General features: G+C 35.7%; 1 pseudogene; it reads right to left on the bottom strand.

Annotated features, from left to right (window-relative positions):
• Window positions 1-9,169: 9,169 nt before the first annotated feature.
• LOC102266146 (olfactory receptor 4A47-like) lies at window positions 9,170-10,119 on the bottom strand (annotated as a pseudogene).
• Between the last annotated feature and the right edge of the window lie 2,558 nt (window positions 10,120-12,677).

Raw genomic sequence — 12,677 nt, 5'->3', positions numbered from 1 at the left:
TAATTGTATAAGCTCCTTATATATTTTATTTATTAACTTATTATGAGAGTCATGTTCTGTGTGTGTATATCCACTTCAGTCATGTCTGACTTGTGGATTGAAAATTGCTAGGCTCCTCTGTTCATGGGATTGTCTAGGCAAGAATACTGGAGTGGGTTTCCATGCCCACCTCCAGAGGATTTTTCCAACCCAGGGATCGAGCCTGAGCCTTCTGCATCTCCTGCACTACAGGCAGATTCTTTACTGCTGAGCAACTGGAGAAACCCATGAGATACATAATTTGCCCATGTTTTCTCCCATTCCATAGGTTACCTTTTCACTTTGTTGATCATTTCCTTTGATGAATAAAAGCAGTCTGAATGTAGAATTTGAAATCCTGAACTTCAAAATGATGTCATGATGGGAAGAGAGTTAATTGACCAAATAGGTTTTTTTTTTTTTTTTTTTTTTAAGTAAGGTTAAATTTTTTAAAAGTATTGAAAGAGTATGGAGTTTTCCAAGAGTGTGTGATAGAATAAATAAAAAACTAAAATAATATTAAAATAATATTTTATAATAAACACTCATAACATAACATAAATACTTGAAGCAAATGTCAAAGGAGAGTAAATATTTGTAGCAAATATATACATATATATATATAGTGTAAAAAACATTTATTAAAATCCATTAGTAGTAATTCTTTTTTTTTTCTAATTTTATTTTATTTTTAAACTTTACATAATTGTATTAGTTTTGCCAAATATCAAAATGAATCCGCCACAGGTATACATGTGTTCCCCATCCCGAACCCTCCTCCCTCCTCCCTCCCCATACCATCCGTCTGGGCCGTGCCAGTGCACCAGCCCCAAGCATCCAGCATCGTGCATTGAACCTGGACTGGCAACTCGTTTCCTACATGATATTTTACATGTTTCAATGCCATTCTCCCAAATCTTCCCACCCTCTCCCTCTCCCACAGAGTCCATAAGACTGCTCCATACATCAGTGTCTCTTTTGCTGTCTCGTATACAGGGTTATCATTACCATCTTTCTAAATTCCATATATATGCGTTAGTATACTGTATTTATGTTTTTCCTTCTGGCTTACTTCACTCTGTATAATAGGCTCCAGTTTCATCCACCTCATTAGAACTGATTCAAATGTACTCTTTTTAATGGCTGAGTAATACTCCATTGTGTATATGTACCATCGCTTCCTTATCCATTCATCTGCTGATGGACATCTAGGTTGCTTCCATGTCCTGGCTATTATAAACAGTGCTGCGATGAACATTGGGGTACACGTGTCTCTTTCCCTTCTGGTTTCCTCAGTGTGTATGCCCAGCAGTGGGATTGCTGGATCATAAGGCAGTTCTATTTCCAGTTTTTTAAGGAATCTCCACACTGTTCTCCATAGTGGCTGTACTAGTTTGCATTCCCACCAACAGTGTAAGAGGGTTCCCTTTTCTCCACACCCTCTCCAGCATTTATTATTTGTAGACTTTTGGATCGCAGCCATTCTGACTGGTGTGAAATGGTACCTCATAGTGGTTTTGATTTGCATTTCTCTGATAATGAGTGATGTTGAGCATCTTTTCATGTGTTTGTTAGCCATTTGTATGTCTTCTTTGGAGAAATGTCTATTTAGTTCTTTGGCCCATTTTTTGATTGGGTCGTTTATTTTTCTGGAGTTGAGCTGTAGGAGTTGCTTGTATATTTTTGAGATTAGTTGTCTGTCGGTTGCTTCATTTGCTATTATTTTCTCCCATTCTGAAGGCTGTCTTTTCACCTTGCTAACAGTTTCCTTTGATGTGCAGAAGCTTTTAAGGTTAATTAGGTCCAATTTGTTTATTTTTGCTTTTATTTCCAATATTCTGGGAGGTGGGTCATAGAGGATCCTGCTGTGATGTATGTCGGAGAGTGTTTTGCCTATGTTCTCCTCTAGGAGTTTTATAGTTTCTGGTCTTACGTTTAGATCTTTAATCCATTTTGAGTTTATTTTTGTGTATGGTGTTAGAAAGTGTTCTAGTTTCATTCTTTTACAAGTGGTTGACCAGATTTCCCAGCACCACTTGTTAAAGAGATTGTCTTTAATCCATTGTATATTCTTGCCTCCTTTGTCAAAGATAAGGTGTCCATATATGCGTGGATTTATCTCTGGGCTTTCTATTTTATTCCATTGATCTATATTTCTGTCTTTGTGCCAGTACCATACTGTCTTGATAACTGTGCTTTTGTAGTAGAGCCTGAAGTCAGGTAGGTTGATTCCTCCAGTTCCATTCTTCTTTCTCAAGATCGCTTTGGCTATTCGAGGGTTTTTGTATTTCCATACAAATTGTGAGATTATTTGTTCTAGCTCTGTGAAGAATACTGTTGGTAGCTTGATAGGGATTGCGTTGAATCTATAAATTGCTTTGGGTAGTATACTCATTTTCACTATATTGATTCTTCCAATCCATGAACATGGTATATTTCTCCATCTATTAGTGTCCTCTTTGATTTCTTTCACCAGTGTTTTATAGTTTTCTATATATAGGTCTTTAGTTTCTTTAGGTAAATATATTCCTAAGTATTTTATTCTTTCCGTTGCAATGGTGAATGGAATTGTTTCCTTAATTTCTCTTTCTGCTTTCTCATTATTAGTGTATAGGAATGCAAGGGATTTCTGTGTGTTGATTTTATATGCTGCAACTTTACTATAGTCATTGATTAGTTCTAGTAATTTTCTGGTGGAGTCTTTAGGGTTTTCTACATAGAGGATCATGTCATCTGCAAATAGTGAGAGTTTTACTTCTTCTTTTCCAATTTGGATTCCTTTTATTTCTTTTTCTGCTCTGATTGCTGTGGCCAAAACTTCCAAAACTATGTTGAATAGTAATGGTGAAAGTGGGCACCCTTGTCTTGTTCCTGACTTTAGAGGAAATGCTTTCAATTTTTCACCATTGAGGATAATGTTTGCTGTGGGTTTGTCATATATAGCTTTTATTATGTTGAGGTATGTTCCTTCTATTCCTGCTTTCTGGAGACTTTTTATCATAAATGGATGTTGAATTTTGTCAAAGGCTTTCTCTGCATCTATTGAGATAATCATATGGTTTTTATTTTTCAATTTGTTAATGTGGTGTATTACATTGATTGATTTGCGGATATTGAAGAATCCTTGTATCCCTGGGATAAAGCCCAGTTGATCATGGTGTATGATCTTTTTAATGTGTTGTTGGATTCTGATTGCTAGAATTTTGTTAAGGATTTTTGCATCTATGTTCATCAGTGATATTGGCCTGTAGTTTAGAAAATGACCTACAGCCCAGATTATTGTACCCAGCAAGGATCTCATTCAAGTATGAAGGAGAAATCAAAAGCTTTTCAGACAAGCAAAAGCTGAGAGAATTCTGCACCACCAAACCAGCTCTCCAACAAATACTAAAGGATATTCTCTAGACAGAAAACACAAAAACGGTGTATAAACTCAAACCCAAAACAATAAAGTAAATGGCAACGGGATCATACTTATCAGTAATTACCTTAACCGTAAATGGGTTGAATGCCCCAACCAAAAGACAAAGACTGGCTGAATGGATACAAAAACAAGACCCCTACATATGTTGTCTACAAGAGACCCACCTCAAAACAGGGGACACATACAGACTGAAAGTGAAGGGCAGGAAAAAGGTTTTTCATGCAAATAGGGACCAAAAGAAAGCAGGAGTAACAATACTCATATCAGATAAAATAGACTTTAAAACAAAGGCTGTGAAAAGAGACAAAGAAGGTCATTACATAATGATCAAAGGATCAATCCAAGAAGAAGATATAACAATTATAAGTATATATGCACCCAACACGGGAGCACCGCAGTACGTAAGACAAATGCTAACAAGTATGAAAGGAGAAATTAACAATAACACAATAATAGTGGGAGACTTTAATACCCCACTTACACCTATGGATAGATCAACTAAACAGAAAATTAACAAGGAAACACAAACTTTAAACGATACAATAAACCAGTTAGACCTAATTGATATCTATAGGACATTTCATCCCAAAACAATGAATTTCACCTTTTTCTCAAGCGCACATGGAACCTTCTCCAGGATAGATCACATCCTGGGCCATAAAGCTAGCTTTGGTAAATTCAAAAAAATAGAAATCATTCCAAGCATTTTTTCTGACCACAATGCAGTAAGATTAGATCTCAATTACAGGAGAAAAACTATTAAAAATTCCAACATATGGAGGCTGAACAACACACTGCTGAATAACCAACAAATCACAGAAGAAATCAAAAAAGAAATCAAAATTTGCATAGAAACGAATGAAAATGAAAACACAACAACCCAAAACCTGTGGGACATGGTAAAAGCAGTCCTAAGGGGAAAGTTCATAGCAATACAGGCACACCTCAAGAAACAAGAAAAAAGTCAAATAAATAACCTAACTCTACACCTAGAAAAGGAAGAAATGAAGAACCCCAGGGTTAGTAGAAGGAAAGAAATCTTAAAAATTAGAGCAGAAATAAATGCAAAAGAAACAAAAGAGACCATAGCAAAAATCAACAAAACCAAAAGCTAGTTCTTTGAAAGGACAAATAAAATTGACAAACCATTAGCCAGACTCATCAAGAAACAAAGGGAGAAAAATCAAATCAACAAAATTAGAAACGAAAAAGGAGAGATCACAACAGACAACACAGAAATACAAAGGATCATAAGAGACTACTACCAACAATTATATGCCAATAAAATGGACAACGTGGAAGAAATGGACAAATTCTTAGAAAAGTACAACTTTCCAAAACTCGACCAGGAAGAAATAGAAAACCTTAACAGACCCATCACAAGCAAGGAAATTGAAACTGTAATCAAAAATCTTCCAGCAAACAAAAGCCCAGCTCCAGATGGCTTCACAGCTGAATTCTACCAAAAATTTAGAGAAGAGCTAACACCTATCCTGCTCAAACTCTTCCAAATAATTGCAGAGGAAGGTAAACTTCCAAACTCATTCTATGAGGCCACCATCACCCTAATACCAAAACCTGACAAAGATGCCACAAAAAAAGTAGTAATTCTTAATAGATTAAGAATTCATTCTTTTACAAGTGGTTGACCAGTTTTTCCAGCACCACTTGTTAAAGAGATTGTCTTTAATCCATTGTATATTCTTGCCTCCTTTGTCAAAGATAAGGTGTCCATATGTGTGTGGATTTATCTCTGGGCTTTCTATTTTGTTCCATTGATCTATATTTCTGTCTTTGTGCCAGTACCATACTGTATTGATGACTGTGGCTTTGTAGTAGAGCCTGAAGTCAGGCAGGTAGATTCCTCCAATTCCATTCTTCTTTCTCAAGATAGCTTTGGCTATTTGAGTTTTTTTGTATTTCCATACAAATTGTGAAATTATTTGTTCTAGCTCTGTGAGGAATACCGTTGGTAGCTTGATAGGGATTGCATTGAATCTATAAATTGCTTTGGGTAGTATACTCATTTTCACTATACTGATTCTTCCAATCCATGAACATGGTATATTTCTCCATCTATTAGTGTCCTCTTTGATTTCTTTCACCAGTGTTTTATAGTTTTCTATATATAGGTCTTTAGTTCTTTAGGTAGATATATTCCTAAGTATTTTATTCTTTTCGTTGCAATGGTGAATGGAATTATTTCCTTAATTTCTCTTTCTATTTTCTCATTATTAGTGTATAGGAATTCAAGGGATTTCTGTGTGTTGATTTTACATCCTGCAACTTTACTATATTCATTTATTAGTTCTAGCAATTTTCTGGTGGAGTCTTTAGGGTTTCCTCTGTCAGAATGGCTGCGATCCTAAAGTCTACAAGCAATAAATGCTGGAGAGGGTGTGGAGAAAAGGGAACCCTCTTACACTGTTGGTGGGAATGCAAACTAGTACAGCCACTATGGAGAACAGTGTGGAGATTCCTTTAAAAACTGGAAATAGAACTGCCTTATGATCCAGCAATCCCACTGCTGGGCATACACACTGAGGAAACCAGAAGGGAAAGAGACACGTGTACCCCAATGTTCATTGCAGCACTGTTTATAATAGCCAGGGCATGGAAGCAACCTAGATGTCCATCAGCAGATAAATGGATAAGAAAGCTGTGGTACATATACACAATGGAATATTACTCAGCCATTAAAAAGAATACATTTGAATCAGTTCTAATGAGGTGGATGAAACTGGAGCCGATTATACAGAGTGAAGTAAGCCAGAAAGAAATACACCAATACAGTATACTAACACATATATATGGAATTTAGAAAGATGGTAACAATAACCCTGTATATGAGACAGCAAAAGAGACACTGATGTATAGAACAGTCTTTTGGACTCTGTGGGAGAGGGAGAGGGTGGGATGATTTGGGAGAATGGCATTGAAATATGTATAATATCATATATGAAATGAGTCACCAGTCCAGGTTTGATGCACGATACTGGATGCTTGGGGCTGATGCACTGGGACAACCCAGAAGGATGGTATGGCGAGGGAGGAGGGTTCAGGATGGGGAACACATGTATACCTGTGGCAGATTCATTTTGATATATGGCAAAACCAATACAATATTGTAAAGTTTAAAAAAATTCAAGTAATTGACAATATCTGTAGAGTGAAATTTACTTTCTATATATTGTACAAGAAACTGAGAGCACACAGACAATTAAGTAACTTTTTCTGACTTCAGGAGATTACAGACCAGTAATCATAGACAATTAACAAAGACTTTTAAATCTTCATATAAAATAACTACACAAAGTTGAAAATTAACTAAGTTTCTCTCTATTGGTCCATTTGGGCTGTTATAACCGAATACCAGAATACCATTGGATGGCTTAAACAATGAACATTTATTTTCAGAGGCTTGCTGTCTTGGAAGTCAAATATTAGTCTTCTAGAAGATTCCATGTTTGGTAAGGTTTCCTCTTTAGTTGATAGCCACCTTTTTCCTGTCTTCACATGGCCGAAAGATCAAGTGAACTCTTGGAGGTCTCTTTATAAGGTTATTGATTCCATTCATGAGAACTTAAACTTTATGATCTAGTCATTTCCTGGGGTCCACCTCCAGGTACCACCAATTATGAAGAAGTTAACTTATGATTTTGTAGAAAGGACACAAATATTCAGTCTATAACAACATTCAAATGATGGGGAATAAATTACATAAGATCTGATAAAGTCAAATGTTTGGTTTCATTTGTTGAATAGTATTGTTTTGAGAGGGACTTCTCTGGTGTTTCACATGGTAAAGAATCTGCCTACAATGCAGGAGACCTGAGTTCAATCCCTGGGTCAGGAAAATCTCATGGAGAAGGAAATGGCAACATGGCAACCCACTCCAGTATTCTTACCTTGAGGACTCCATGGACAGAGGAGCCTTGCAGGCTACAGTCCATACAGTTCATGGGGTCACAAAGAGTCAGACATGACTGAGCAACTAGCACTTTCACTTTCATTGTTTTGAGAAGACTTTGAGATATTATAATAAATCTCCATGTAACCGGGATAAAAATCAGGATATGAGGTTCCTTACACAGTGTGATTTACTAGTTAAAATAACCCATGGTCCAATAGCTTTACCTCTCATATGAATGCAAAAGTCGCTTAGATTTGTCTGACTCTTTGTGACCCTATGGACTGTACAGTCCATGGAATTCTCCAGGCCAGAATACTGGAGTGTGTAGCTCTTCCCTTCTCCAGGGGATCTTCCCAACCCAGGGACTGAACCCAGGTCTCCTGCATTGCAAGCGGATTATTTATGAGCTGAGCCACCAGGGACGCCTACCTCTCATGAACCCAGCCTAAATAAGGGAGGCAGAATACTGTTTCTTTGATCACAAACTTCCAATCATTCTGAGGCAAATAATATTTTATTTCAAGCCTCATTCAGAAAGAGAGACAATTTTACGAATGATGTCTCTGTTAAATAAAACAATAAACCTATTCTATTTCATAGCAACTTGTATATCATTACTAAGGGAGATAGAATGGCATATATGGCTAGCATTTTTAAAACTGTATCACCCAAAATATCTATTATTAAGCTCTGAAGTTCATTTCTGAAGTTTGTGGATTATAGTTTATGCTAAATTTACACATGAAAGGCAGAGCCTGAGTCTCCATAGAAAGCTATGGACACTGTAGCAAAAAAGGAGATGGGGATATTAAAAAATATCAGCAGTATCATCAAATATTCTAAAGTATCTAGGAAAGTGAAAAGGTCATATTTATGATAATATAACTCCAAAAAACTTAGTCCCCTTGAAGAGATAATGATGATGAAAAATATTTCATTTACACCATATTCATTCAAATTATATTTTTAAATGTACCCTCCTTATGATTAATAACTATGAAACATCATTCTACTTCAACATTAACATGATAACAATATTAACAAATAAAGCAATGATAAAGCAATTTATTTAACATGATAAAGCAATATTAACTTACAATTTCAAAACTAAGATACGAACTTCAAATATTAATATAGATTATCTATATGTGCGGCTTCCTTAGTGGCTCAGTGGTAAAGATCCTGACAGCCAATACAGGAGACACAAGTTCAATCTCTGGGTCAGGAAGATCCCCTGGAAAAGGAAATGCTAACCCACTCCAATATTCTTGCCTGGGAAATTCCATGGACAGAAGGAAACTGGCAGGCTATTGTCCATGCATTTGCAAAATAATTCACCATAACTTAGCAACAAATAACAACAATGTTTGCATGTAAAGGATTGAACAAAAATTTTATGACATATTACTTATTTTTCTGAAATCTGTAATGATTTATATTAATTTTGAAAAATATTATATTATTTGAGAGAGCAATGAGAAATTCCTACAATAACTAAAATATGTTTACAGTATTAACTGTAACTAAACTCATATATAGAATATATATCTATAGTCTCAGTAGAGACATTTTACACTGCAAAACTATATATAGTTTATTTTAAAAAATGAGACAAACTTACAGGTGTATTTCAAACAAAATATATACTTTGAAATAGAAAATAATGGAAAAATTAAAGATATATTTTATTCTTTAGAAGAATTCACATAATAAATATTTTTATCATACCCAATTAATTGAATTGTGAGGAGAAATTTAATAAATTTTGATATTACACAAGAGCATTTGATATTACACCATAAAAGAGCAATTCTTCATTGAAAATGGGCCATATATTTCCCAGCTGTCCCATTTCTTTTTCTGGTCCAGAGCTTTTTCATGGCAGTTTTTATTTCACTATTTCTCAGAGTAAAGATTAGAGGATTCAACATAGGGGTGATAGTTGTATAAAACACAGTTAAGGATTTATCAGTGGGTAAGGTGGAAGGAGGCCTCACATACAGAAAAATACAAGGCAAAAAAGAAAGGACCACCATGGTAATGTGGGAGCCACAGGTGGACAAGGTTTTGCACCTCCCTTCTTGACTAACATTCCTTAGGGAGTGCAGGATGACCCCATAGGAGACAAGTAAGAGTGTAAAGGTGACCACAGACATTGCCCCATCATTGGCCACCACTGTGAAAGCAGTGATGTAGGTGTCAGTGCAAGCAATTTTTAACAAGGGGTACACATCACAGATGAAATGGTCAATGATATTCGGGCTACAGAAGGGAAGATTGTAAACAAAGAGAGGATGAAATACTCCGTGTAAAACCCACCAATCCAGGCCAACAACAGCAGCAGAGCACACACTGGCTGATTCATGATTGTCAAATAATGCAAGGGTTTACAAATGGCCACATAACAGTCATAGGCCATGACGACCAAGAGGCATATATCAGCATCACCAAAAAAGTGCCACATAAAAATCTGGGTCATGAAAGCTAGGAAGGAAATGGGTTTCTTCTCACACAGTAAGCCTGTTATCATATCTGGCATGACTGTAGTAGAATAAACAGCATCTATAAATGATAGGTAGCCAAGAAAGAAGTTCATGGGAGCATCCAGGGTTGGGCTGACCATCACAGTCACAATAATGAGTAGGTTGCCCATCATGGTCCCAATGTAGATTAGCAAGAACATGACAAGTAATATTTTCTGACCCTGGACACTCTGAGTGAGCCCCAGGAGGATACATTCAGTTACATTGTTCCTTTGTTTCATAGTTGCTTCTGAATGTCTATGTTTCAGATAAAATTACCTGTAAATATAATTATTATGAGAGATTCCCTGAAATCTTTAGAAATTTTGTTTTTTCATTCAATCAATAGGCAGTATGGTTATTATGTTTCATACTTTTAGGGTACATAATACAAAACTGATTAAAACAACATCTCTAACCTCAAAAATCATATATACTAATGAAGAGGAAGTAATTTAAAGACATGTGAAAGAAGGACACATTTTTAAGTAAATGAGGTGCCTCACTTACCTTTCCAACTGAAAACTAACTAAATTGCATGTATAGTTAATATTTTATCAAAGCTGAATGTCAATTAAACTTTTAATAAGGAGGTAAAGTAAAAAGTATCTTTACTTTTAATTTACCAAGTTGATGACTGTGTGCATTCTAGGGGTAGAAGAATCTTCTTTACCAATCACTGAAATTCCATACAGATATATTTAACAATTTCACTTTTTTCCAAAACTCAAGAAAAGAAACTCACACCATCAACTAACAAAAGTATAGTAGTTTAAAGAAAGATTTACATTTGAGAGGATATACACAGAATTAATATCTAAATTAAACCACTATCTCTAAGCAATGAACAAAAAATAAATAAATAAAAATGTAAAATGGATAAAAATACAAAACATTAAAGGAAAAATAAATTTAAATGATAAATGAATATGTGATAAGATGTTGTAGGTCACTAATCAACAGAGAAGTAGAAATTTTTCCCATAGCCTTACCTATACTATGTATTATGATTTTTGAATATAGGTTAGCCAAGCAATAAAGTAAAAAGAATCCCATTTTGTTTTGCATTTAATCATTCATTTATAAAATTTCATTAATGACATAAATGATAAATGTATGATTGGTCTCCAGATAAAGTTAAATTAACTGCAATGTTTATATAGAAACACATAATTTATATACAGATACAAATTTTAAAAATATAAATAATAAATCATTTAATACATGCTATGCACCATGTACCAGACATTTTATACATATTTTCTCACTGAATTCTCAAATGAGGTATAATGAGACATTTTATGACTGAGATAAAGCAAAACATAATTTGCTTAACAATATGCAGTTTGTGGTGTTAAAGCCTGGATTTGAATCCAAGAAGCTGATATGTGTTTCTTGAATCTGAATTTCTCATGGAGCTAAATTATTTATTATTTATTCAATAAAATCCTGGACAACAGGCAGTGATAACAATGTATTTAGGGGGAGCCTCTCGGTCATCATTTTACAGAAGGAGCAGTGCCCTGTGTTCCTCAGAGACCCATGCCTTGAACACAGGCATCATCAACAGACTCTAATGAAGGACTTTATTTATTTATTTTTATATGGTAATGATAACCCTGTATGGGAGACAGCAAAAGAGACACAGATGTATAGAATAGTCTTTTGGACTCTGTGGTGGAGGGGCGGAATGTTTTGGGAGAATGGCATTGAAACATGTATAATATAAGAAACGAATTGCCAGTCCAGGTTCGATTCAGGATACAGGAAGCTTGGGGCTGGTGCACTGGGATGACCCAGAGGGATGGTACGGGGAGGGAGGTGGGAGGGGGGTTTCAGGATTGGGAACATGTGCACACCGTGGCGGATTCATGTTGATGTATGGCAAAACCAATACAATATTGTAATTAGCCTCTAATTAAGATAAATAAATTTAAAAAAATAAAGAGATTGTCATATTGGATTTATTTATTTTGGAGGGACTAGTTATTTCAAAAAGACATTTATCAATTTTCAGTATCAAAACAGTTACACTATTGGTTTTTTTTTTTTTCTCCCAATTGGTCCCCAAAGAGACCACACCAAAGGAGAGAACATTTTAAGCCAATTAAGCTGCAGGATGCACCCCTAACAGACCTCACTGAAACCTCATCAAAAGAGGGGGATTGGGTAGGGAAAGAAACTTTAAAAGATCAGCACACTGCTAGCCCACAGACTGTAGAGAGCTCTCACAGGCAGAGGGGTGACCAGTTTGCCTCAACCCCAAAGATGAAGGACTTTAATGGGGTTATTTTAACTCACAATCTCCCAAACTCACTGTTTTCCTTGAAAGATGAGAGGAGATGGAATTATCTGCAGTAGGACTTTCTCTTGTTGGAAATTCCTACCCCATTGTTTATACAAAAATTAATGCTTCTTTGCGATGCTTCCAGAAAGAGGGGCCTAAATCCTTGAACAATCTCTATTGATTTCACCACTCCCCATCCCAAGTAAATCATCGGCATCACCCTCAGCACCAATATTAACACCACCCATGTATGTGAGTACATATAAACTATGGAAAATTCTGAAAGAGATGGGAATACCAGACCACCTGATCTGCCTCTTGATAAATTTGTATGCAAGTCAGGAAGCAACAGTTAGAACTGGACATGGAACAACAGACTGGTTCCAAATAGGAAAAGGAGTAAGTCAACCTGTTTATTTAACTTATATGCAGAGTACATCACGAGAAATGCTGGACTGGAAGAAACACAAACTGGAATCAAGATTGCCGGGAGAAATATTAATAATCTCAGAT

This window comes from Bos mutus, chromosome 19, assembly GCF_027580195.1.
Source record: "Bos mutus isolate GX-2022 chromosome 19, NWIPB_WYAK_1.1, whole genome shotgun sequence".
Lineage (NCBI taxonomy): Eukaryota > Metazoa > Chordata > Mammalia > Artiodactyla > Bovidae > Bos > Bos mutus.
Note: the sequence above shows the minus strand (reverse complement) of the source record. Positions and strands in the feature narration are given on the sequence as shown.